Here is a 22,517-nt window from a genome sequence, read left to right as displayed (position 1 = left end):
CAGAAAAAAAATTGCTGGCCCCTGCTATAGAGAATAAAACCGAGGCTCCAAGAAGAGAAGGATGTCACATACCTTGGTCACACAACAAGGAAATAGTCAAGCTATGTGTTCATCCATCCTTCCAAAATATATAGTGATAAAGGAGATTTGTGTATTGGGACTCACAAAATGGAGGCTGCCCCAGTGGCCTGAGCCACATCATAAACCTAAACTTAAGTCAACCCCCACTTAAACGAAAAGTATTTCAAAACTGGCTTGGAACCCTAACACACACCAATCACAATCCTCCAATTCAGTTTAAGCTAGCTCCCCTTACCCTAGAAAATAGGACCTGCTACCCTTACCAGGAAATCCCCTGACTTCCTAGTCCATCGTGCCCTATTTCCATGTTATTGCTTATAACATTCTATAAAATTTGCTCTTTGGGAAGAGAGCTCCACTGCTTGTGAGGCATTGTGCTTTCCCAATCCATGGATTATTTCCTCTTGAATAAAGGACATTCAACTCATTATTAAATTGTATCACTGTTGTCATTCAACAATAGATTTGGACTCCCTTTCTGTATAAGGATAACATGCTCCCGAAATCATGGGATGGTGCAGCATTTTTCTTTTTTTTTTTTTTTAAGGTTAAAAAAAATGCATGTGGGCGCCTGGGTGGCTCAGTGGGTTAAAGCCTCTGCCTTCGGCTCAGGTCATGGTCCCAGGGTCCTGGGATCGAGTCCTGCATCGGGCTCTCTGCTCAGTGGGGAGCCTGCTTCTTCTTCTCTCTCTCTCTCTCTCTCTCTCTCTGCCTGCCTCTCTGCAAACTTGTGATCTCTGTCTGTCAAATAAATAAATAAAATCTTTTAAAAAAATGCATGTATTCAACAGAGAGAGAACAAGAAGGGGGGAGCAGGAGAGGGAGAAGCAGGTTCCCTGCTGAGCAGGGAGCTCGATGCAGGGCTTGATCTCGGGACCCTGGGATCACGACTTGAGCTGAAGGCAGATGCTTAACAGACTGAACCACCCAGGTGCCCCAGGGCAGTAATTTTCAACGTGAATTCCAAGGAGCCCAGATTCCAGGAATTGCCCAGAAACAACATGTCCTCCACTCAAATGACTTCTGGAAACTGAAAACTCTTTAACTTCCTCTTAGAACGTCACCAGGTCTATCAGCATACCAACCTCTGAGAAGTTCAACAGCAGAGAAAATAACCTGGTTACCTTTGTTGAACTCAGCATATTCCCCAATTTATCAGCCTAGGAAACTCTTATCTTGTTCTATTTATTTCAATGATAACGGTGTAATATCACTCACCTGAAACATTCGGGAAATTCTGAAGTTGTAGGCCAATCACTTGGTTTGAAAACTGACCAGGCAGGCCCCTTCTCGGTTGTAGAAACTTGAGCAAGTGACCCAGCTTTTCTGAGCCTCAGAAGTGAAAGCTCATTTCCACATACATAGACATCTCTGATCCTGTTTCCTGCCTTTGGAGGCATGTTTCTCACCAAGGCATTCATTGGCAATCTGCCATGCTGTTGTGCTCCTGGTAGAGGAGGTTTGGACTTTATTTTTTCTCTCTGGTTGGGTAAAAATTCTGTGATTTCCCAGAATAATAGAGGCCTCTGGATTATACTCACTGCCCCTTTATGTCATGTATGTTCTGATAAAGGAGGATGGAGTGGGTCAGGTTCTAGAATACTTGACCTTAAAAAGTCAAGAACATAGGACTCAGGGAGACAGATGGAACACATCCAATAAAAAGGATTTGTTAACATCCAGAGACTTGATGGAACAAGGTTGATTATTTCCTAGGGGTGCTGATGGAGAAATTTGTCATATTAAAAGAATGCAACCATTATGGGATCCTGCCTGCACTCTATGATTAACACAACATTAAATCATTGAATTTCAGCAAGATTCTAGCCTTAGAATGAATGGTAAGCTTGTCTCACAGAGAGATGTCCAAATAAACCCGTACTTGCTCCAGTTGGTTGGTCTAATGAATAGGTCAGTTCTCTTCTGCCTTTAGGTCTTTTCATGTGCTGTTCCATCTTCCTGAGTCATCCTTTCTCTTTTGTCTGATTAAGTTCTACCTTTCCTTCTAGTCTGTGCTTCAATGTTACCTGCCCCCACCCTGTAAGTGTGGGGTAGGTTCCCTACATGACTGCTGCCATAAGTCCTCTATCTTCTCCATCAGAGCACTCAGCCGACCTTTTGTTGACTTTGTCTTTCCAAATAGACTGTGAGTCTATTCCAAATAGACTGTGAGTTTGGTTTTCTCTTGTCACTGTTGTCACTCTTTCATCTGTAGAGCTTGGCCTGAGGCTAGACAAAGGGGGATACACTTGCAACAGAGATTGACTGAGTGTGTATACTCTTTGAACTCCTTGGTTCTCAGACACATTGGAGAAACCGAGGCAGCTTGACAGACTTTGTAGAGGTGTGGCAAAGCTCAGAATGGAACTGAGATTCTTTGACACTAGATGTGAGGCTCTATTTCATACCCCTCAACCATTTCTTTCTTTCTTTTTTTAAGATTTTATTTTTAAGTAATCTCTATACCCAATGTGGGGCTCGAACCCACAACCCTGAGATCAAGAGTCTCATGCTGTACTTCCGGAGCCAGCCAGGTGCTCAAATACCCCTCAACCACTTCTTTTAAATAACTTCCTTCCTTCCCAACAGAGCTTCCACAGCCTATTTCAGTTTTTCTTGTCATCGCTGTAGAGGTTAAGACTGTTTTGGAGAATTATTTTATAACAAATGGGATCTTGAGGCAGAAGAAAATTTATCTCACTCTCAGGAGTTGGAGAAATGTATGCCTTTGGACCTCGGATTTAAATGAGCCAGCAAATCCCTGCTAATTCTCTTCCCTTGCTGGGTCCCGTCTGCTTCATATTTAGCAAAGGAGAAAGCCAGCCTGCGTCACCCATGATTTATGCCCTGCTGTTTGCTCTCTTCCCCTAGAACATTAAACACCCTGAGCAGAGGGGGAAGAAGAGGTAATCTCGGGATGCCTGGCTGCCAGACGGGTGTCTGGGGTGGGCTTTCTCCTCTGGGGGTAAAGGAGAGGAGGTTGAAATATGGGGAAAAAAAAGAAAGAAAGAAAAAAAGAAAGAAAAAGACCCATGGGGCTTTCACAGAAAAGGAACAAGGGAGTCTCTGTTTGCTTCTACCTCTGCAAAAACCACGTGCTCTGTGCTGAGAGACCTAGGTGCTTGCTTTATGTGTTTACTGAGTGCTTCTCCTCTCTCTGGGTCTCAGTTTCCCCAACTGGCTAAGGAGAATCTGGATGCCTTGAGCTCCCCACAGCCTCAGGAATGTGGAGCTAGATTGTACAGCAGCCTTGGAGTATAGTGAAGTGTTTAACCATGGGGACTCTGGGTCCACTTCCCACTGGCTATGTGGCTCTAGGCAAACTCCCCACCTCCCTATAGACCTTCTTCATTGGGTTGCTGGGGACGAAAGCTCCTGGTGGTACTGGCACGGAGCCAGCACTTAATAAGAGTCTGTTATTGGGGCTGCTGCTCCTTAGGTGGTCCCCAACCTTAGCCTTGGTGTCACTCTACCTGAGTTCCCTGCTTGGGGCCTGGCTGGTAGGGGCAAGGCATCCCTGCCAGCATTTGGAAACTCTGGGTAGGAGGGAGGAGGAGCTATTTTCAGTGGGTTCTGGTTCTATTTGTGTCTGCGAATTGGCCCAGGCTGCAGGGAAGCTTTGGGTAGAGAAAGCTGGCCACTGAGAGGGGTGTGTTGTCTTACAGAGGAGAAGGTGGTGAGAGGAGGGGGAGGAGAAAGAAAGGAGGGGAAATGGAGAGAAGAAGGGAAGGCTGCCCCTTCCCTCTCTGAGTCTTCCTCATCAACCCCCACCACCCTTTCCCTTTCTAGCCTCTTCTTGCCAATTTCATCTCCTTTGCTTTCTCTGGGGGGCGACTGACTTTTCAAAGGTGGATTTAGTTAGTAACACCAAGCAGTCCATCAATCCACTTAACACAGTGTTCCCAGCCCACAGCATCGATTTTTCTCAAGCTGAAGTGGGATTTGTATCCCCCAGTGTAATTGCAGGGTATTTGTTAAGGCGTGAATGGTGTCTAAACCACCAAATGCCTATATCATTTATCAAAGTGAAGAGGAAGCATTCATATTTCCCCACTGGACCCTGAGGCGTTACTGCCTCCCCTGCCCCTCCCCCATGTGGCTAAGCAGGTGGCTTGACTTCTCCACCTCTCTGGGCTTCAAATTTCTCTGTTTTTGGAATTGGTGGGGGGCATGCCAGGGAGAGGTACAGAATCCTTTCCAGCTGCGGTTCTGTGATTCTCTGACACAATGATCAAAGAGGTTAAGGCTGGCTCCTTTAATCAGAGGATGGTTGGTAGAACTGGGAGGCTCCGGAGAGGATGACATCCCACCCCGTCATTTTCTGGATGAGAAAACTGAGGCCGGGAGGGTGGAGTCAGGTCAATGACACAGGCTCAGCTGTGTCAGGAATCTGGGCTTCCTACCTCTCATTGCAGCAGGCTTCCAGAACACTGGACTACCAGGTACCTTTCCCTGGGAGGAGGATAGGAAGCACATCTCCTGAGCTCTACCGCACATGCGTTAACTCATTTAACCTAGACAATAATTCATTTTCCAGATGAAGTTACCCACGTAGTAAGGTATGGTGGCAGGTTTGTCTATTCAAAAACTCCATCACTGTTTGAGGGTTTCTCAGAGTCCAGTCATTTGGGTACTATCCTCATGAAATTTTTAATAATTGTATTTATTTATTTATTAGAGAGAGAGAGAGAGAGAGAATGCATGCGAGCAGGGGGAGGGGTAGAATAGGAGGGAGAGGGAGACAGTCTCAAGCAGATTCCACGCTGAGCACAGAGCCAGACCTAAGGGCTCCATCTCTTGACCCTGAGATCATGACCTGAGCTAAAAACAAGAGTTTAACCTACTGAGCCGCCCAGGCGCCCCACAACCTCATGAATTTTTGACACCATCAGCTTTGTACTAATATTTACCTTTGTTAAAAAAAAAAAAATTCAACTGAGTAAATTTAAAGATCCAATTGGCTTTATTAAGCAATTCATGAATTGGGAAACAGCCCGTTTAGCACGGAGAGAGGTACTCAGAGGAACGCTACAAAATGGAAGGTTTTATAGGAAGAAGGGTGGGGCGCGGAAGTTATTAGCAAAAGAAAAGATTGTTCCGCCAGGACCGCAGACTTTTTTGGAAGAAGGGAATGCAGAGTTTTTACTATTCAGATTAATTTCAGTAGCCCTGTTAAGAACATTTCAGACTTTGGCTCAATTGGTTAATTGGCCAACTCTTGTTTCAGCTGCAGATCATGATTTTCTGGTTGGGAGACTGGGCGGCTTCAGGTCCCCTGCTCAACGAGGAGTCTGCTGCCCTTGCCCACTCCCCCCCTCCTCCGCCGATGTTCTCTCCGCTCCCGCTCCAAATAAATAAATAAAATATTTTTTCAAAAGGATTTTATTTGTTTATTTGACAGGACAAGTAGGCAGAGCGGCAGGCAGAGGGAGAGGGAGAAGCAGGCTACCCGCTGAGCGGGGAGCCTGACTCAGGGCTTGACCCCAGGACCTGGGATCATGACCTAAGAGTCGAAAGTAGTTGTTTAACCCATTGAGCAACCCAGGCACCCCATAAATAAATAAAGAATAAATTTAAAATAAATAAATAAATAAATAAATAAATAATTAAAAGATCATGTTCCTGGGGCACCTGGCTGGTTCAGTCTGTAGACCCTGTGACTATTGATCTCTGGGTCATGGATTCAAGCACCACATTAGGTGTAGAGCTTACTTTAAAAAAAAAAAGTCACATTTCTGTTCAATTTTTGTTTTGGCACCAAAAAACAATAAACAAAAATTAATAAAAGGTCACATTCCTGGGAGAGGCTGAAACTGTAACACAGTCTGGTTTTCTGTTGTGCGGGGCAAATGACTTCATTCTGGGCTTGTTTCTTTTTTTAACACTTCATATTTTTCCTTAAAGCAGTTTATAATTTTATATAAATAAATTTAGCCTCATTCCCAAGCAATGATACCTGTGATGACTGAATTTGGTTGGCTATATTTTACCATATGTATTAAATAACTATTTATTTTTTATTTTTATTTTTTTTTTTTTAAGATTTTATTTATTTATTTGACAGACAGAGATCCCACGTAGGCAGAGAGGCAGGCAGAGAGAGAGGGGAAAGCAGGGAAAGCAGGCTCCCTGCAAAGCAGAGAGCCCGATGCGGGGCTCGATCCCAGGACTCTGGGATCATGACCTGAGCTGAAGGCAGAGGCCTTAACCCACTGAGCCACCCAGGCGCCCCTTAAATAACTATTTAAACAAAAAATCCAAGTAGGGACTAAAAATGCCTTTCCATTTGAGAAATACCAATGAATACTTTGTACTTGTGGTTCTCAAACTTGTTAGTTTCTTTAAAATTATTGAAGACCGTAAAGAGATTTTGTTTATGTAAGTTATGTCAATTGATATTTATCTTGTTAGGAAATAAAACTGACAAAATATTAAATTATATATTAATTTACAAAAATAGCAATACAAAAATAGCCTGGCCTGCTCAGTTAGGGACTCTTGATCTGTAGAACTTACTTAAAAATTTGTTTTAAATGCATAAAAAAATAAGCATGATTTAAAAAAAATTATAGGGACGCTTGGGTGGCCCAGTTGGTTAAGCAGCTGCCTTCGGCTCAGGTCATGATCCCAACGTCCTGGAATCGAGTCCCACATCGGGCTCCTTGCTCAGCGGGGAGCCTGCTTCTCCCTCTGCCTCTGCCTGCCATTCTGTCTGCCTGTGCTCGCTCCCGCTCGCTCTCTCTCTGACAAATAAATAAATAAAATCTTTAAAAAATAAAAAAATAGGGGCGCCTGGGTGGCTCAGTGGGTTAAGCCGCTGCCTTCGGCTCAGGTCATGATCTCGGGGTCCTGGGATCGAGTCCTGCATTGGGCTCTCTGCTCAGCAGGGAGCCTGCTTCCCTCTCTCTCTCTGCCTGCCTCTCCATCTACTTGTGATTTCTCTCTGTCAAATAAATAAATAAATAAATAAATAATAAATAAATAAAATAAATTATAAACACATGACCTATTGACACAATAACGTATCTTTATGAAAAATAATTAAACTATGTTTTCTAAAACAAACATTTTAGTGAGAAGAATGGCATTGTTTTACACAGTTGCAGGTCTCCTTAAAGTTGGACTTAATAGGAAAATTCTGCTTTCTCATATCTGCTTCTTTTTTTTTTTTTTTAAGTTTTTTTTTTTTTTTTTTTAAGATTTTATTTATTTGTCAGAGAGAGAGCGCGAGCTAAAGTGAGCCCGATGTGGGACTCGATCCCAGGACGCTGGGATCATGACCTGAGCCGAAGGCAGCTGCTTAACCAACTGAGCCACCCAGGCGTCCCTCTCCTATCTGCTTCTGCATTCAGTCTGTGGCAATTTGTTTTAGTTGAAGTACATGAGGACAATCCAGAATCATACAATTCAGATAAATGAGCAGATTCTTTTTTGATCCTACACTAAAACATAAGTGGAAGTTTCTTCAAATTTAGTTGCATAAGTCACATGAATGAATTTTTCCTAAAATCCATTGGTTTATCTTGCATTGTGAAAGGATTTTTTATTCATGCATGTGATATGGTAACATCATGCATTGGTCATTTGGAAAATATTGGTTCAGTGGGTTATGCAGCTCTTCCAGTTTTCAGCACAGTTCATGATACAATATCAAAAAATCCACTTGTTAAATATTACTACCCATCTGAGTAGAAAAGATGTTAGGGATTGGGAAGTTGTCAAATTCATAGTGGGATGTTCAAATTTTCTCTTCTTTTTCAGATTTTATTTATTCATTTGAGAGAGAGTAAGAGAGAGAGAGGAGAGAACTATCAGGAGGGAAGAGCAGAGGGAGAAGGAGAAGCAGATTCCCAATTGAGCAGGGAGCCCAACACAAGACTCAATCCCAGAACGCTGGGATCATGACCTGAGCCGAAGGCAGATGCTTAACCGACTGAGCCACCCAGGTGCCCCTCTAATTTTTCCAAAATTCTAATTAATCTGAAATGCTATAATTTGTAACAAATACTAGCAGTTATTTTACTTGGCATGACAACTCATTTAATACATTTTTTTTTAAAGATTTTATTTATTTATTTGTCAGAGAGAGAGCAAGCGAGAGCGAGCACAGGCAGACAGAGTGGAAGGCAGAGTCAGAGGGAGAAGCAGGCTCCCTGCAGAGCAAGGAGCCCGATGTGGGACTCGATCCCAGGACGCTGGGATCATGACCTGAGCCGAAGGCAGCTGCTTAACCAACTGAGCCACCCAGGCGTCCCAATACATTTTTTAAAAAAAGATTTTAAGTAATATCTATACCCAACATGGGGCTTGAATTTACAACCCCAAGATCACAAGTTGCATACTCCATTGACTTAGCCAGTTGGGCACTCCTCATTTCATACATTTTTGAGAAAAGTTTGCCAAATACCCAAATCTAAATAACTGTAGTTTGTATGTTGACCATTCTTTCAGGTAAAGTAAAAATAGTGGGGTTTTTTTACACTCCTCCCTCCCCTTGAAAAAAAGAGGCTAGTTTAGCTTGCAACTCAAAGATCATATAAATGCTTTCTATTGCAACATCCATTCTACTTCTACACATAGCAGAAGTGCTTTTTGTGTGGGAAATAACTTATTAACGGGTATGGGATTTATTTTAGAGCTATGAACGTGTTTTGGAACTGGATAGAGGTGTTACACAACACTGTGAATGTATTAAATAACACAGAATTGGCCAGGGCTCACTTGGAAGAGTGTGTAACTTCTTTTTTTTTTTTTTTCTTTTTTTTTTCTTTTTTTTAAAAGATTTTATTTATTTATTTGACAGAGAGAGATTACATGTAGGCAGAGAGGCAGGCAGAGAGAGAGAGGAGGAAGCAGGCTCCCTGCTGAGCAGAGAGCCTGATGTGGGACTCGATCCCAGAACTCTGGGATCATGACCTGAGCCGAAGGCAGCGGCTTAACCCACTGAGCCACCCAGGTGCCCCTGTAACTTCTTTTTTTAATAAGATTTTATTTATTTATTCAACAGAGAGAGAGACAGCAAGAGAGGGAGCACAAGCAGGGGGAGTGGGAGAGGGAGAAGAAGGTTCCCCGCTCTTCCCCCAGAATGGGGAGCCTGATGAAGGGCTCAACCCCAGGGATCATGACCTGAGCCCAAGGCAGGCGCTTAATAACTGAGCCACCCGGGTGCCGCAGAGTATGTAACCCTTGAATCCAGGATTGTGAGTTCCAAGCCCCATGTGGCCTATAGAGATTACTTAAAACAAACAAACAAACAAACAAACAAAAAACACAGAATTGGTTACTTTATTTTTATTTTTTTAATGCACTTTTAAAAAGATTATTTATTTATTTATTTATTTGACACAGAGAGAGAGAGATCACAAGTAGGCAGAGAGGCAGGCAGAGACAGAGGGGGAAGTAGGCTCCCTGATGAGCAGAGAGCCCGATGCGGGACTTGATCCCAGGACCCTGAGCCGAAGGCAGAGGCTTAACCCACTGAGCCACCCAGGCGCCCTGGTCACTTTATTTTTTTAAATTTATTTTTTTCCCCTCTCTCTCTTTTTAAGTAATCTCTACATCCAATGTAGGACTTGAACTCACTACCTAAGATCAAGACTCCCATGCTTCACCAACTGAGCAAGCTACGCCCCCCAGAACTGGCCACTTTAAAATGGCTGATTTTATGTACGTGAATTTTACTTCAGCAAAAAGTTTAAAAGTGCTTTATGTGAGGGACGCCTGGGTGGCTCAGTGGGTTAAAGCCTCTGCCTTCGGCTCGGGTCATGATCTCAGGGTCCTGGGGATTGAGTCCCGCACTGGGCTCTCTGCTAGGCAGGGAACCTGCTTCCTCCTCCTCCCCCCCTTGTGATCTCTCTCTGTCAAATAAATAAAATCTTAAAAAAAAAATAAAAGAATAAGAGCTGCATGCTGCACCGACTGAACCAGCCAGGCGCCCCTTGAGGATCTTCTTAAGTGAAACTGGCATTTTGTTTACTACCAGTACACATTAAGTGAAGACTACCATGACTCCTAATACAGGTGGTACCACTGCCTTGATTTGTGCCAGCAATCTTCCTACCATCGCTTTTGTATCACCAGTGCAAATGGCATCATGGTTAAAACAAGAGGTAAATGATTTATTATTAAAATAATTTTGACCCATATGGGCCCCTGAAAAATCTCAGGACCCCAAAGAAATTCGTGAGCCACACTTTGAGGACCACTGCTCTATGCTGAATTGTCGTTGAGCTGATCCACCCCAGCTCTCAGGGTACAATGTGGACACCGGAAAATCCCTGGAGATGTTGAATCACATAAACTTGAGTTCAATTCTAGTTTCTAGCTGACCCTGGGCAACCAGTTCCTCCAAATCTGAGACCCCTGGTTATCCCTGTCTGCTAGGTGGGTAAGGCCAAGGAGATGCTGCAGTTGTAACCCTTTGGGGATAATCCTCACAGAAGAGCTCACGGAAGAAGCGACTTTTATCATGAAGCAGCAGGATCTAGCTTTGAAAAGCCTGTATTTGGAGGTACTTGAGGGACTCCTCCTTTCAGGGGCCCTTTGTGACCTCAGGAGGCCTCTATCAATCAACCTTTCCATCTGTCTTAGGCTACTTCAAAGAGTCCCTGAATAGCTGGAAGACCATTTTCAACTTTGAAGATAGCAGGGGTGGGGGGAAGGAGGCTGAAAGGGTAGCAGGAGGAGGCGAGGGAGGGCAGGCGGGTAGAAGAGGGCACCTCACATGAGAAATAGGGCAGTAATGAGCCCTCACTGAGCCTGGATTGGTTTTCTCTCTCTCTTCTTGACTCATTGCACAAATTTAAGGCTTTGTTTTCAGCCAAAGCCCAAGAGGAATTCCATGCACTGGTTTAGCTTTCCATAAATTACAAGAAGTTTTCAAACTCATTACCTTAAAGAACCCTTACACACCTCTATGAGGTGAGCCGAATAGTGATTAGGACCTCAGAAGACCAATGAGGAAACTGAGGCATAGAAAAGGTAATAAAGAACAAGTATGTGGAGGGGCCAGGATTCAAATTCATCTTTAGGCCCAAAGCAGTTTTCTATTATTTTTCCTTTTTTAGGCCTTTCCCCTTGAAGTGAGTTCTCAAGGCCATGCAGTAGTTTTCTCTTTCTCATTTAAAGACAATTTACTAAGGTCTGCTTAATGAAAAGCAGGTGGGCAGTGGTGGAGGATGACGCGTAGCTGAAGCTTAAAAGCATGCTCTCCGAATCGGAATTGTCTTGGGTTCAAATTCTGCCTTTTATACTGCCTCCTGTGTAAAATCAGGTAGAGTAACAATACCTGCGCCTAGGGTTGTTAAGATTACATTACACACACATGTAAAGCACTCATATCGCGTCAGCACGTCTTAAGATGCAATCCATGTTAGCCATTTTGAGAACGAGGAGACACAAATAGTGATTTCATGGGCACAGAGAAACTCCTTCCCTGTCCTATGTACGAGCTGAGGACCTAGCTTAAAATTCCTTAGCCCAAGTTAAAGGACAAATAACAGTGATATTCTGCCTAAAAGAGAAAACCAAGCGGTACACCAAAGGCACCTCTTTCCCTGTGGATTCAGGGAAGCTGTCGCATTGGCTGAATCTTTGCCCCTAGCCACACCTCATTGGAAGCTAGCCAGCCAATGGGCAGGCTGTACTGGAGTCAGGTGCTAGCTTCAATCCAATCAGAGGCCACCCAACTATAGAAACCCATCCTTTAGTCTTTGCCTGAACGGAGAGGCCTGTGAAGCCGAATATGCACAGAGGTCAAACCTGTTGGGAGCCTTATTTTATCAGACAATTGGAAAAACAGGTGAGAAACCTCTCTCTCTCTCTCTCTCTCTGTGTGTGATCATTCTTTTATTCTATGTACCTACTGTTTCCTCTCTCATTCGGTAAAGGCTATAATCATAACGGAAAGGAGAAATCAAGACATTAAAATATAAATAAAAGGGCAAAGTTGAGGCGGGAGAGAAAACCACAGATAATATGCAGACTGGAGCGCGCCTGGGTGACTCAGTGGGTTAAGCCTCTGCCTCCGGCTCAAGGTCCTGGGATCGAGCCCTGCATCGGGCTCTCTGATCAGCGGGGAGCATGCTTCCCCCCTCTCTCTCTCTGTGTCAAATAAATAAATAAAATCTTAAAAAAAAAAAAAAGAAAAAAATATGCAGACTGGAAGGGCCAACAGTAGGCTACCACTGAACTTCAGATTTAGCCTTGGGGTTTTGGGAAGCCAAGGTGAAAAGATACACAGTTAGCTGCATAACACTAATTATGAGAAAGGAAGCATACCTCTTTCTATGGGAGTAGAGCAAAGCTGTTCCTAACTTTGAATTCTAATGTGACTTTTTACTTGGGATTCTATTTTAGGGGTAATTTTTGTTGTCAGTTGGGGTTGAGTTTGAATTTTGTTTTAGTGCATCTTATTCTGGGCTGCAGTTTCTTGATCTGTAAAATGGAGATAACAGTATCTGCCTATTAAAGCTGTTGAAGATTCAATTAGATGAATTGTATAACTAAATATTAGCTGTTAAGAAATTTCAGGAGTGCCTGGATGGCTCAGTCAGTTAAGATCTGCATTTGGCTCAGATCGTGAGCTCAGGGTCCTGGGATCCAGCCCTGCAAGGGCTTCCTGTTCAGAGGGGAGTATGCTTCTCTCCCTCTGCCCCTCACCCCTATTCCTGCAATCTGGAGCCCCGGGAGCCCACCAGCGCTCACTCTCTGAATAAATACAATATAAAAATAACTAAATAAAAAAGACATTTGTCTACTACTTGCCATGGGCAGTTCCCGGTGCTGGGGATAAAGTAATGAGCAAAACAAGAATTTTATTCTAAAGTAGCTTTTACATTGGAATGGGATAGAAACACAATAAACATGAAAGATGGATAAATAAGTGCAGGGGGTGCTGTGGGGTTAAAAAATATAACATTGCAAACACAGATTTCATTTGGCTGGTTCTCTTAGCTATTTTCCAGAAAAGTCAATGGTATAATGTTGAAATGCAACTCTGAAGAAGTTAATCTGTTAAGGGCCTAAAATAATTCCATTCAGGCTATTGTGGGTAGGGTACAATTTTTGTGTGTTTGAAAACTCATTTCTTGTAGCTGAGGTTCAGCTGAAGCAGTTTGAAATTGTATTTCTGAGAGCCTTGAGCACACAAAACTTATATGCGTTATGTTAAATTAGTTTTAGCCTCACCATAACTACAGGTGAAAAATACTACTGTTGTTGGGGCGCCTGGGTGGCTCAGTGGGTTAAGGCCTCTGCCTTAGGCTCAGGTTATGATCCCAGCGGTCCTGGAATCGAGCCCCGCATCAGGCTCTCTGCTCTGCAGGGAGCCTGCTTCCTCCTCTCTCTCTCTGCCTGCCTCTCTGCCTACTTGTGGTCTCTGTCTGTCAAATAAATAAATAAAATCTTAAAAAAAATACTACTGTTGTTCCATTGTACTGGTTAAGTAGAGTGAGGCTTTGTCTTGCTCAGGGCTATAGGGCAGGGAAAAGATGCCTCCCCCAAATCTTAGGGCCACGATTGGTTTTCTTCCTTGTCTATTTCCCACCTGTTTCTAATTCTTTCTCCACCTGAGCTGCTCTTCCAGCCTTTCCCGCGGAGGGCATTCTGCTGGTCTGTAGCCCCGCCCACACCCGGGGCGTGGCCACCGGCCCGGGCCCCGCCTCTGCCGAACCCGCGAAGGCCTGCCTCCTTTCTCCAGACCGCGGACTGAGGGCCCGAGCGTGCGCGCGCGCCCCCGCTCGCGGCCCGGCTCGGCGTCGGGAGCGCGCTCTGTGTGGCCGCTGCCGCCATGTTGTTGTGGTTGTGAGAAGGCGGCGGCGGCAGCGGAGGAGCAGCCGGAGGAGAGGCTCCAGCGGCTCAGGCGCTGACCCCCGCCGGCCCTGGCTGGGAGCCTAGTGGGGTGGCGGAGGTGGCCGTGCCGTGGCGGGCCTCGCCATGTCTTGCCGCCCGGTAAGGACGCCCCCCCTCCCCTTCCTCTGGGGGTGAGGAGGGGCTGGAGGAGGGGCCGGCCTCGGCCCCGGCGCAGTGGCTGTCACCCTCTGAGGAGGCGGCGGCCCGTGGGGGGCTGGGGACAGCGTGCGTGGCCCGGGGACGGGAGTCCTGGGTGGCGGCCGCGGCCGCCAGGGGGAGGCGTGGGGAGTGGGAGCGTAGCGGCCGGGCTCGGCGAGGGGGAGGCGGGGTCCCGGGCGGCCGTCCCGAACCTGGCAGGGACGGGCCCATGGGGCTGGGGTTGTGAAGTGCTGCCCCCGGAGCGTCCCGACAAGTGCCCGCGGACCCCGGGAGGTGAGTGTGCCTCCATCGCGCCCGACCAGGTCTGTGGGAGTCCACTGTGGCGAGAGGCGGAGGTTGGGGGCCAGGAGAGCCCCCGGGGCGAGCGGTGCGGGCCCAGGACTTGTGGGAAGGAGGAGTGGCCGACTGACTGTGCAGCCGGGCATCCTCCTGACCTGGTAGTACTTGGGTGGGAAGGATGGTTTGGAGGCGGTTGAGAGTTCAGTGAACACTGGTCTGACTGCTCCGGGAGAGATTATTTCTCAGGTGGAAATAGTGCGGCGTAGGACCCTTGCGATAATATTGTTGCTTGTACTTTGGGCTGGAAAACTTACCTCAAAATAATGGGATCAATTTTATGGCACTTTAATAAACTTCTCAGGGTCTGATAACCTTGCTTGAGTTTTGCACTTGGTCTTCAGTTACCTATTGATGTGCAGGTGTCTTCTCCGGTCACAGGCTGAATTCTTGACTGATTGAATATATTGACATCCACTCTGCTTATCTCACAACCTAATTTTTCATAATGAAAAAAGAATGTTCATACTCTTCTAGTTGAGGTTCAACTGTTCTCACAATTTGAATGGTGATTCTATCGAAGGCTTGGGTTGAATTACACGAGTTTTTTTTTGTAAAACGTTTGTGATTTTTACATGGAGAGGTGACAGGGACTTTCTCCTTTTTAAAGAGTGTTTCTGTAGGGCTAGAGACATGATATGTGTTATTTTTACTGGGAGACCCCAGTAAGGTGGATTGGTGCCATGCAAAAAGTCTTCCCTCTAGGGTCTGACTTGCGTGGGTAGAAGAGCTTACAAAATGACCAAGTTTTGAGTAAGCCTGGTACGGTATGTGATATTAAACTAAATTTGGAGGATTCTAGAATTTTAGATTAGCTGCCTATGAAGGCCTCTTTCAGCTGTAATTACTTCCCTCATTTTCAGATGACCCAGAGAAGTTCAAGTGACCAGCACAGTGGTGCAGACCCACTTGTAGTTAATAGCAAGCCATAGGAGAACCCCTCTTTCTCAACTTGTAGGCTAGGTTCTTTAGTTTAGTGGTTACTTCAATATGGTCATCAGAAATAGTATAGATTGCCCTGAACTCCATTCAGGAGGGCCTGGTGAATTAAAATCTTTGAGGGTGGGGCCTGGGAATCCATCCTTACAAAGCTCCCTGAATGATTCTGGTCAGCCAGGTTTGTGAACCTGTGAAAGTCAGCTTTAGGTCACCTTTGGTTTTCCATAAGGTTCCCATTAATTATGACTTCTGAGAGTGCTTTTAGTTCTTTATAGAGCTTTAAGAATTTGATAGGGGGGGCGCCTGGGTGGCTCAGTGGTTTGGGCTGCTGCCTTTGGCTCGGGTCATGATCTCAGGGTCCTGGGATCGAGCCCCGCATCGGGCTCCCTGCTCCGCAGGAAGCCTGCTTCCCTCTCTCTCTCTCTCTGCCTGTCTCTCTGCCTACTTGTGATCTCCGTCTTTCAAATAAATAAATAAAATCTTTAAAAAAAAAAAACAGAATTTGATAGGGAAGAAGGGGAAGCCTGGGAAATTTAAAACTGAAGATTGAACATCTCTTAAAATATAATGGATTTAGGTAGGGGAATTAGATTTGTTGCTAGAAGTTATTTGTGCCAGTCTTTGGGAACACATGTGATAAAATTAGATGCTGCTTGATTGGAGGTATATCTAGAGATACATAAAAGAATCTAGAGGAATGAAAAGGAGAGGGAGAAGCAGTAGATCTGCTTTTGGCTCACAAAGAGGTCCATGGAAGGTGCTTCCCAACATCTCAATATACTTGCTCCTAAACCAGCTGACTCAGGTATCTAGTAAAGTGAGGGTAGGGTGGGTGGGTTAGCAGTCATTTGAGATGAGGGTTGTGCACCCGGAAGGTTTATTGTGGATTATGAAAAGTTCTTGAAATTTGCCCCAGGCCATGAGGAGTGGTAAAGTCAGTTTTTAAATCTGTTGTAGTTATGGTTAACACCTTCTGTGGTAAAGCAGAGTGGTGAATTACCCAAGAAGTATTCATGTTGCAGAGGGGGTGTTGTGAAGTTTGTTATAAGTTTGGAAGAATTGGGAGAAGTGTCATAGTTGGGGCACCTGGGTGGCTCAGTGGGTTGAGTCTCTGCTTTCAGCTCAGGTCATGATCTTAGGGTCCTGGGATTGAGCCCTACATCGGTCTCTCTGCTCAGCAGGAAGCCTGCTTCCTCCCCCCACTCTGCCCCTGCCTGCCTCTCTGCTTACTTGAGATCTCTGTCAAATAAATAAAACAAAATCTTTAAAAAAAAAATCATAGTTATGTAGAGTAGTGAAGGAGTTTGGTAAATATCCTGTCAAATCATGGAATAGTGTTTTAGAGAAGTGTATCCTACTGTCCAGTTTGAGAGCTAGAGGCTGTTTTGTTTTCAGGGTGTCTCCAGTGTCTGCCATAGTTCCCACAGCGTATACTGTGCTCTCAGATATTTGTTGAGAAAATGAAGTGTGTCTTTAATTGTCTATGACTGCTGAAATGGGGGAAAGAAGTTGTGATGGTTGATAACATTAGTTATTAAAGGCTACTTGAGGGGGTGCCTGAGTGGCTCAGCTCAGTTGATTAAGTTTCTGACTTTAGCTTAGGTCATGATCTCAGGGTCTTGAGATCCAGCCCTAGATAGGGCTCCCCACTCAGCAGGGACTCTGTTTGACCCTCTGCCCCTGTGCATTCTCTCTCTCTCAAATAAATAAATAAATAAATAAAATCTTAAAAAACCCCAAAAAACAACAAAACCCACTTGATACCTTGCGTTGGATCAGAGAGCCAGTTTTTAGCTCATGTGGTTTAGAACTTTGGGATTCCTTCGAGAGGTTCTATGGTATAGGGGCTTTTCTCTGGTTTAGTTGGTAGATTATGTGATTCTTGATGTCAGGGTTGTTTGAGCCCCATGTTGGGTGTAGAGATTACTTAAAAATAACATCTTTAGAAAACAGAAGGTTTTTCTTTCTCCTCCCCCCCCCCTTTTTTTTTTTTTTTTGGTCTTCCTAGGACTGTCATTGTAAATTATCCTGGGTCTTGAATGTGTGTGTGTTTTTGTTTTTTTTAGGTATAATGGCCCTTTTTAGTGACTTTATTAGATGCAGAGACATTTAGAATAATGGGAAGCTGTAGATTGGCAGAGATTGTGTCTTTAATTGTCTATGACTGCTGTTAGGAATTCAATTCTCTGGATCTCTATTTTCTCATTTATACAATTAAAGGCCTATACTTGGGGCGCCTGGGTGGCTCAGTGGGTTAAGCCTCTGCCTTCAGCCCAGGTCATGATCTCAGGGTCCTGGGATCGAGCCCCGCATCGGGCTCTCTGCTCAGCAGGGAGCCTGCTTCTGCCTCTCTCTCTCTCTCTCTCTGCCTGCTTGGGATCTCTCTCTCTCTCTCCCTGTGTCAAATAAATAAATAAAATCTTAAAAAAAAAAAAAAAAAAGGCCTATACTTGTTGATCTCAAGTAGTTTCTTCATCCTAATTCTGCAAAAAATTTTTTTTAAGAACTATTTCATTTTTTTTTAAGTAAGCTCTTTACCCAGCAAGGGGCCTGAACTCTCAACCCCAAGATCAACAGTCATGTACTCTACTGACAGAGCCAGCCAGGCATTCCTCTGCGAATCTTCAGTAAATTGTAATTGTTATTTGGTATTTATTTTATGTAGGTAGATGAACCTTTTTTTTTTTTTTTTTAACTTGAATGTTTTTGGGTTCTACTCTTAGCTTACAGATTTTATACATTGTCCAAAAGTGCACTGGAAATTGAGTGCATGTTGCAAGTATTATGCAGAAATAACACACTTAGCTGTTGTAATTCACTTAGTGTTGAAATAAAAATGGATTTCACATAAGGAACTTCATAATTTAGTGTGAAGCCGCAAGTTTAAGAATGGTTTGGGGAAGTTTGTGTAATTTATGTGCCCAGTTTTTTCTTACAGACACCCAATTCTGTAATTTTCTATGGTAAATTTATATGTAATTTTATAATCAGTAAAAGGTTCACTTAAGACACAGTATGAGATCAAATCCATATTGGATTGCACTAGAATTCCTGGTAATTTTAGAGGCTACCAAAATTGACATTCATTGCTGTTTTTAATCTTTATTTTGATACCATATTGATATGCTTTCATTTTCACTTTTGTATCTAGACATTAAAAAACTTTTTTTTTTTTTTTTTTTTTAAGTAAGTATGCTCTATACCCAGTGTTGGGTTCTGACTCACAATCCTGGGATCAAGAGTGCCATGCTAGACTGAGCCAGCAAAGTGCCCCTCATATCTAGAAACTTAACATACTTCTTAAGTTCATATTTGTATCAAATGTTCACCATGAAAATTGTAACATGAGAATGGGTAGACAGGTAAGTCTTCAGTTCAAACTTGAGTTGTGTTCCTTGTTAGCTGTGTTGTTTCTGGCATGCCATGTAAGTGTTCTCTGCTTCAATTCCCTCATTAATAAAAGGAAGAGTAACACTTCATCTCAGTTCATCAGGGAGGATAAAATGGAATGGTGCATATGGAAAGCAATCTGAAAATGTAGGGGTATGATACTATATTAGAGTCCTGTTTTATTTTCTTTGAAGAGTTGGCTTGTGGAGTAGTGGTAAACCTATTACATGTTCTCAAGTGTAGAATTTACTAATATGGTAGCAGAAAAGATTTCTGTACTCAGTCTGGAGAAACTTTCAGCACTTGCAATCTGTCTGCCCGTAGGAATAGTTACAGGAGCACCTGGCTGGCTCAAGTGGAAGAGCATGCAACTCTTGATCTTGGGGCTGTGAGTTTGGGCCCCCCTGTTGCGTTGTAGAGAGTACTTAAATATTAAAAGAAAAATCCAAGGAATCATCTCAGTTCAGCAGAAACTTCAGAGAGGGATCTGGGACGTCTTACAATTTGTACTTGGAATAGATTTGCTAGATTTCACCCATTTTTTAAAGTGGTAGTGGAAGGAGTTTAGTACATTTTGTGTGAGGTTTAGGGCTGTGTTTTCTAAATGGCAGGTGGCAACATCATAGGGTAAAGGTAAGTGTGGTGATTTGTTTTTATTTATTTTTTATTTTTTAAAGATTTTTATTTATTTGAGAGGGAGTGAGAGAGGGAGAGAACATACAGAGGAAGAGGGAGAAGGAGAAGCAGACTTCGCGTTGAGGAGAGAGCCTGGCATGGGTCTCTATCCCAGGACCCCAATATCATGACCTGAGCTGAAGGCAGACTCTGATCGGACTAAGCCACCCAGGTGCCCCTGAAATTGTTATTTTTGATTGTGAAAGCTACAAGTACATATTCAGTGTGGTGGTAGTGGTGGGGTGGGGGGGAATCCTACAAAACAAAGACTTGAGATAACTCAGGAGAATAAAGTAGAGATAACCCATGATCCCACTTAGAGTAACATTTGGTATTTTCCTTTTTTCTTATACATTATCTATTGAATACTTCAAAATGAACAACTTTTCATGTCAAATTGATGTTCTGTTAATGTTGATTTACTGTTCTGTGATACAGATGTGTCATAATTTACAATTCCTTGTTAATGGACATTTTCAATTTTTCTCTTAAAACAGTGATGTCATGAACTCCTGGGTTTTGAATGTATTTTAATTTTTTAAAATGGACTTTTTTGGGGGCACCTGGGTGGCGCAGTGGGTTAAAGCCTCTGCCTTTGGCTCAGGTCATGATCCCAGGGTCCTGGGATCAAGCCCCTCATCAGGCTCTCTGCTCATTGGGGAGCCTGCTTCCCTTCCTCTCTCTCTGCCTGCCTCACTGCCTACCTCACTGACTCTGTCTGTCAAATAAGTAAAATCTTTAGGACTTTTTCTTACGCAATTGTGCTGCTATTTCCATGGGCTAAATTTCTTAAAGTGGGCTCATACAGTCAAAGGATTTGTGCATTTTACATTTGAATATACTCATGGTGCCCTGTAGATAGGATGTCTGTTTTAAAGCTTCACCCTGGGTGCTTGGGTAGTACAGTTGGTTGAGCTTGGGACTCTTGGTTTGTGCTCAGGTCATGATCTCAGGGTGAAGAGATAGAGCCCCATGTTTAGCTCTGTTCTGGGCTCTGGGTCTGCATGAGATTCTCTCTCCCTCTCCCTGCCCCTTTCTGCTTGTGTGCCCCTGCGTGTATCTTTTTTCTCTCTCTAAAATGAATAAATCTTTAAAAAAAATTCCCAGGAGGCACCTGTGGCCCAGGTGGTTAAGGGTCTGCCTTTAGCTCAGGTTGTGATCTTGGGGTCCTAGGATCAAGCCCCACATAGGGCTCCCTGCTTAGTAGGCAGTCTTCTCCCTCTCTTGCCTCGCCCCTCTGCTCGTGCTCTTTGGCAGGTGTGCATGCTCTCAAATAAAATCTTCAAAAAAAAAAAAAAAGGTCCCACCTGGGTTGCCTTGGTGGCTCAGTCATTAAACGTCTGCCTTTGGCTTGGGTGATGATCCCCCTGGGATTGAGCCTCGCATTGGGCTCCCTGCTCTGCAGGAAGCCTGTTTTTCCCTCTCCCACTCCCCTTGGCTTGTGTTCCCTCTCTCCCTGTGTCTCTTCTGTCAAATAAATAAATAAAATCTTTAAAAAAAAAAAAGTCCCACCAATAGTATATTAGTGTCCAGTTCTCTGTTATTCTTGCTAGTGATTTATTATCTTTTAAATTGTTGGTGGGAGTTTAAGATAGTTTGAGAATAGTTTTCCTTTTGTTTTTTTTCAGCATCAGGTCTTAGCCTCTGCAGTTTAACTCTGTGAATGGGGTGGGTAAAAATGAAAGTGCAGTGACAGAATACATCAGGCCAGTGATCTCCAAAATTTTGATCATCTCAGTGGAAAAAAAAAATTTGAATATTAATCTTCACTTAAATTAAGTATTTAATTTACAAACAATATGGATAGTAACTGGTTATTATGTACCTTATAAAATATAAACAAAGAAAATTAACAAGGATGAGAAAAATAAAGTGGGGCACCTGGGTGGCTAAGTGTGTTAAGCTTCTGCCTTTGGCTCAGGTCATCATCCCAGAACCCTGGGATTGATATCCTCCCCCAGCCCCCCACCCCCAGTCCCAAGTCAGGCTTCCTGCTTAGCAGGATGTCTGCTGCTCCCTCTGTCACCCCTGACCCCTGCCACGTTAGCGCTCTTTGTCTCTGAAATAAATAAAATTTAAACAAAAATTAAAAGTAAAGTTCAAATATTTTTCTTCTTTACCCCAGTGGAGTGTTTGGGAGTATACCTTTAGGTATATTACTTTTTTATTTTATTTTTTTAATGTCACTGGTTTAGACTTGTAAAATTTAATGTTGGGCCTTTATGATTGATTTTGGGCATTTCCTCTCCTTCTGCAGATGGTCAGTCTAACTGGATTATGATAGTCTTTAAAGTGTGCCATGCTTTTGAGAGTTATATCTGCAATAAGGGCAAACATATAAACCTTGCTGAAAGTATTTGATACCTTTTGTCATTGTTGAGGTGGCTGAATTTGAAAAGGGAAAATCACGGGATAGGAAACAGTCTTAAGTAGTCTACTTCTCTTAGATATGAAGAATTGATACTGTGTAGGGTGTATTTTAAAAAGTATGTGCTTTACGGAAAGCAGTTTGGCTATAACATATCCCTATTTTCTAAGAACCTCGAAACTGAGGGAAGGGATGAATAATTGCTACTTGCTTCCTTTGCTTGCAAAGTACCGCAATTAACCTGTCACTATAACTCCATTTGGAAGAGCCTAAACCTATAACTTAAAAAAAAAAATGCTTTATTGGGCTGAAATTTTCCATGATAAATCTTAGATTAAAAAGTAACTTTTTAAATTAAGTTTGAATAAGTTGCTTTTGATTTGTGCCTCCCCCTTCCCCCTACCATATGTTATGAAATCGGGAAATGGTGCTTTTTGTACCAGTAAAATGAATCTCCCTTTCTACTCCCATCGTGGGAAACTTCAGTTATTTCATATGGTTCATTGTCAGAGAAAGATAATATTGAGGTCTTAGAGATTGTGGAAAGAGCAACTCGTGATTATTTTTTTGTCAGTTAAAAGAAATGAGATAATTTAGTGCTTTCTTTTTAACTTACACAGCATGATTTATAAGGTGCTTTCACATATCTTCTTAGACTCAAAGGAATTAAGAGCGTAGTTTAATGAGTGATGTGATTTCTGTTCCTTTGAGGCCGCAT

At 43.5% G+C, this 22,517-nt stretch overlaps 1 protein-coding gene across 18 annotated transcripts in view; it reads left to right on the top strand.

Moving 5' to 3' along the window:
• The first annotated feature begins 13,749 nt into the window (after positions 1-13,749).
• The window catches only part of MTMR3 (myotubularin related protein 3), a 139,503-nt gene continuing 130,735 nt past the window's right edge, over positions 13,750-22,517 (top strand). For 4 of the 18 annotated variants that reach the window (XM_082697980.1, XM_082697984.1, XM_082697981.1 and 1 more), the window contains exon 1: positions 13,779-14,031. The gene's annotated coding sequence lies outside the window, so the exon portion shown is untranslated. Of the gene's footprint in view, positions 14,032-14,227; positions 14,365-22,517 lie in introns of those variants that run through there. The other 14 variants (XM_082697982.1, XM_082697979.1, XM_082697991.1 and 11 more) reach the window with 8 other exon arrangements.

Source organism: Mustela nivalis, assembly GCF_964662115.1.
Source record: "Mustela nivalis genome assembly, chromosome: 14".
NCBI classification, from domain to species: Eukaryota; Metazoa; Chordata; class Mammalia; order Carnivora; family Mustelidae; genus Mustela; species Mustela nivalis.
This window is presented reverse-complemented; position numbering and strand designations above follow the sequence as displayed.